This window comes from Dendrobates tinctorius, unplaced genomic scaffold, assembly GCF_039654945.1.
Source record: "Dendrobates tinctorius isolate UK_male_01 unplaced genomic scaffold, ASM3965494v1 ptg000037l, whole genome shotgun sequence".
NCBI lineage: Eukaryota > Metazoa > Chordata > Amphibia > Anura > Dendrobatidae > Dendrobates > Dendrobates tinctorius.
The window spans coordinates 7564541-7570000 of NW_027361705.1; positions in this window are offsets into that span (position 1 = coordinate 7564541).

Sequence of the window (5460 nt, forward strand, 5' to 3'; positions counted from 1 at the left end):
CCCCAGCCACAAAATCAGACCCTGAGGGGCCCCACCCACCAAATCCGACCCTGAGGGGCCCCGGCCACCAAATCGGACCCTGAGGGGCCCCGGCCACAAAATCAGACCCTGAGGGGCCCCACCCGCAAAATCAGGCCCTGAGGGGCCCCACCCACAAAATCAGACCCTGAGGCCAAAGTGGCCGCTGAGAGGCACCCACAGTTAAAACGGATCCTGAGTTGAAAGTCTTGCAAGGGCAGCAGGCAAGTCTCTCTTAAAGGGGCAGCCCGGGCACCATTTCAAACCACTATCTGTACTTCCTTCAGGAAATACACATCTAGTTCTTCTTCTTATTACTATTATTAAGTTGATTTCCGCAATTAATACGGCCCGAACCGCTACACGCACAGACTCCGTTGAGGTGTCGTTTCGAAGCCAGCGTCCATGAGAGGTGTGCTAAGTATTTTTCGTGTCGATCGGATTTGTAGTTTTTGCACAATTTGCGTTTGAAAATTTTTTTTCCGTCATTGGAATGCATTGTCTCCAATGCATTTGAATGGGGAAATGGCAAAACGTGCCCTGAGGCGATTGAAATGGCAGTTGAGCTCATTGATATGCGCAGGCAGACCCAGTTACTATGCCAACGCCTACGAACGTCACATGACCTCTCCAAGACAGAGCTTCTGCCACATAATATCAGCTCTTAAAGCAAAACCCACAGCACAAAGGCAAATCTAGCTTCATCACATGACGTATGCCCCTGAGAGAGTATGTGCGCCAAAGTGTATTTAGAAGCCCAGTGAGCCAAACTGGCTCTTAAAGGGCCGAAGCGCCAAAGTGATTCTTAAAGGGCCGCCGCACCAAAATGAGTCTTAAAGGGCCAACGCGCCAAATCGAAAGCTGAGTGACCCCATGCTCCAAATCGGAGGCTGAGCCACCCCGGCCTTAAAATCGGAGGCTGAGCCACCCTGGCCTCCAAATCAGACCCAGAGTGGCCCCGCCCACCAAAAATGGACCCAGAGTGGCACAGCCCACCAAATCGGACACTGAGGGCCCCCGCCCACCAAATCAGGCTCAGAGTGACCCCGCCCACCAAATCGGACCATGAAGGGCCCCGCCCACCAAATCGGACCCAGAGGGGCCCTGCCCACCAAATCGGACCCTGAGGAGCTCTGTCCACCAAATCGGACCCAGAGTGACCCCGCCCACCAAATCGGACCATGAAGGGCCCCGCCCACCAAATCGGAAGCAGAGGGGCCCCGCCCACCAAATCGGACCCTGAGGGGCCCCGCCCACCAAATCGGACCCTGAGGCGCACTGCCCACTAAATCGGACCGAGAGAGGCCACGCCCACCACATCGGACCCTGAGGAGCCCCGCCCACCAAATCAGACCCCGAGGGGCCCCTCCCACCAAATCAGACCCTGAGGGGCCCCGCCCACCAAATCGAACCCAGAGTGGCCCCTCCCACCAAAATGGACCCAGGGGGCTCCACCCACAAAATCAGACCCTGAGGGGACCCAGCCACAAAATCGGACCCTGAGGGGCCCCGGGCACGAAATCGGACCCTGAGGGGCCCCGGCCACGAAACCCGACACTGAGGGGCGCTGGCCACAAAATCGGACCCTGAGGGGCCCCAACATCAAAATCGTACCCTGAGGGGCCCCGGCCACAAAATCAGACCCTGAGGGGCCCCACCCACAAAATTGGACCCTGAGGGGCCCCGCCCACCAAATCGGACCCTCAAAGGCCCGCCCACAAAATCGGACCCTGAGAGGCCCCGCCCACCAAATCGGACCCTGAGGGGCCCCGCCAACCAAATCGGACTCTAAGGGGCCCCGCCCACAAAATCGGACCCTGAGGGCCCCCAACCACAAAATCGGACCCTGAGGGGCCCCAACCACAAAATCGGACCCTGAGGGGCCCCGGCCACAAAATCAGACCCTGAGAGACCCCGGCCACAAAATCAAACCCAGAAGGGCCCCACCCACAAAATTGGAACCTGGGGACCCCACCCACCAAATCGGACCCTGAGGGTCCCCGCCCACAAAATCGGACCCTGAGGGGCCCCACCCTGAAAATCAGACCCTGAGGGGCCCCGCCAACCAAATCAGACTATGAGGGGCCCCGCCAACCAAATCGGACTATGAGGGGCCCCACCCACAAAATCGGACCCTGAGGGGCCCCACTCTCAAAATCGGGCCCTGAGGGGCCCAACCAACAAAATCGGACCCTGAGGGGCCCCAGCCACAAAATCGGGCCCTAAAGGGCCCCGGCCACAAAATCGGACCCTGAGGGGCCCCGGCCACAAAATCAGACCCTGAGGGGCCCCGGCCACAAAATCTGACCCTGAGGGGTCCCGGCCACAAAATCAGACCCTGAGGGGCCCCACCCACAAAATCAGACCCTGAGGGGCCCCGGCCATAAAATCAGACCCTGAGGGGCCCCACCCATAAAATTGGACCCCGAGGGGACCCACCCACAAAATCGGACCCTGAGGGGCCACACCCACAAAATCGGACCCTGAGAGGCCACACCCACAAAATCAGACCCTGAGGGGCCCCACCCACAAAATTGGACCCTGAGGAATCCCGGCCACTAATTCAAATCCTGAGGAGCCCAGGCCACCGAATCGGATCCTGAGGGGCCCCACCCACCAAATCAGACCCTGAGGCCAAAGTGGCCCCTGACAGGCACCCACATTTAAAACGGATGCTGAGTTGAAAGTCTTGCAGGGGCAGCAGCCAAGTCTCTCTTAAAGGGGCAGCCCAGGCACCATTTCAAACCACTATCTGTACTTCCTTCAGGAAATACACATCTAGTATTAATGTTGTAATCCGAACGCTGCTAACTTTTTCTTTTTATTCAGTTGATTTCCGCAATTAATGCGGCCCGAACCGCTACACCCACAGACTCCGTTGAGGTGTTGTTTCGAAGCCAGCGCCCACGAGAGGTGTGCTAAGTATTTTTCGTGTCGATCGGATTTGTAGTTTTTGCGCAATTTGCGTTTGAAAATTTTTTTTCCCGTCATTGGAATGCATGTCTCAATGCTTTTCAATGGGCAACTTAAAACGTGCCCTGAGGCAATTCAAATGGCAGTAAAGCTCATTGATATGCGCAGGCACACCCATTTACTATGCCAACGCGTACGAACATCACATGACGCCCCCAGGACAGAGTTTCTGCCACATAATATCAGCTCTTAAAGCGAAACCCACAGCACAAATGCAAATCTACCTCATCACATGAAGCATGCCCCTGAGAGAGAATGTGCACCAAAGTTGATTTAGAAGAAGCCCAGTGAGCCAAACTAGCTCTTAAAGGGCCGACGCGCCAAAGTGATTCTTAAAGGGCCAGCGCGCCAAATCAAAAACTGAGTGACCCCAGGCTCCAAATCGGAGGCTTAGCCACCCCGGCCTCCAAATTGGAGGCTGATCGACCCTGGCCTCCAAATCGGACCCAGCGTGGCCCCGCTCAAGAAATCAGACCCAGAGGGGCTCTGCTCACCAAATCAGACCCAGAGTGGCCCCGCCCAGCAAATCGGACCCAGAGTAGCCCCGCCCACCAAATCGGCCCCCGAGTGGCCCCGCCCACCAAATAGGCCCCCGAGTGGCCCCGCCCACCAAATCGGCCTCCGAGTGGCCCCGCCCACCAAATCAGCCCCCGAGTGGCCCCATCCACCAAATCGAGCCCCGAGTGGCCCCGCCCACCATATCGAGCCCCGAGTGGCCCCACCCACCAAATCGGCTTCCGAGTGGCCCCACCCACCAAATCCACCCCCGAGTGGCCCCGCCCACTAAATCGCCTCCGCGTGGCCCTGCCCACCAAATCAGCCCCCGAGTGGCCTGCCCATCAAATTGGTCCCCTGAGGGATCCCAGCCACCAATTCAAACCCTGAGGAGCCCAGGCCACCGAATCGGATCCTGAGGGGCCTCACCCACCAAATCAGACCCTGAAGCTAAAAGTGTCCCCTGAGAGGCACCCACACTTAAAACGAATCCTGAGTTGAAAGTCTTGCAGGGGCAGCAGGCAAGTCTCTCTTAAAGGGGCAGCCCGGGCACCATTTCAAACCACTATCTGTACTTCCTTCAGGAAATACACATCAAGTATTATAATTATTCAGTTGATTTTGCGCAATTAATGCGGCCCAAACCGCTACACACACAGACTCCATTGAGGTGTCGTTTCGAAGCCAGCGTCCACGAGTGGTGTGCTAAGTATTTTTTGTGTCGATCGGATTTGTAGTTTTTGCGCAATTTGCGTTTGAAACTTTTTTTCCCTGTCATTGGAATGCACTGTCTAAATGCATTTCAATAGAAAAATTTTGCCATATGAAGACATGGGGCAGCTTCATCACATGACGCATGCCCCCTGAGAGAGAATGTGCGCCAAAGTGCCAAAGTGGATTTAGAAGCGCAGTGCGCCAAACTGGCTCTTAAAGGGTCGACGCGCAAAAGTGATTCTTATAGGGCCGGCGCACCAAAACAAGTCTTAAAGGGCCGGCGCGCCAAATAGAAAGCTGAGTGACCCCAGGCTCCAAATGAGAGGCTGATTGAACCTGGTATCAAAATCGGAGGCTGAGCCACCCCGGCCTCCAAATCGGAGGCTGAGCCCCCAGTTCCTCCAAATCGGAGGCTGAGCCACCCCGGCCCCCAAATCGGAGGCTGAGCCACCCCGGCCTCCAAATCGGAGGCTGATCGACCCCTGCCACCAAATCGGAGGCTGATCGACCCCAGCCTCCAAATCGGAGGCTGATCGACCCAGGCCTCCAAATCGGAGGCTGAGCCACCCCTGCCTCCAAATCGGAGGCTGAGCCACCCCGGCCTCCAAATCGGAGGCTGAGCCACCCCAGCCTCCAAATCGGAGGCTGAGCCACCCCGGCCTTCAAATCGGAGGCTGAGCCTCCCCGGCCTCCAAACCGGAGGCTGGTCGACCCCGGCCTCCAAATCGGAGGCTCGTTGACCCCGGCCTCCAAATCGGAGGCTCGTCGACCCCGGCCTCCAAATCGGAGGCTCATCGACCCCGGCCTCCAAATCGGAGGCTCATCGACCCCGGCCTCCAAATCGGAGGCTCGTCGACCCCGGCCTCCAAATCGGAGGCTCGTCGACCCCGGCCTCCAAATCGGAGGATGAGCAACCCTGGCCTCCAAATCGGACCCAGAGTGGCCCCGCCCACCAAATCGGACCCAGAGTGGCCCCGCCCACCAAATCGGACTCTGAGGGGCCCTGCACACCAAACCAGACCCTGAGGAGCCCCGCCCACCAAATTGGACCCAGAGGGGCTCCGCCCACAAAATTGGACCCCAAGGGGCCCCACCCACAAAATTGGAGCGAGAGGCCCCAGCTACAAAATCTGACCCTGAGGGATCCCATCCACCATTTCAAGTCCTGAGGAGCCCAGGCCACCAAATCAGACCCTGAGGCCAAAGTGGCCCCTGAGAGTCACACACAGTTAAAACGAATCCTGAGTTGAAAGTCTTGCA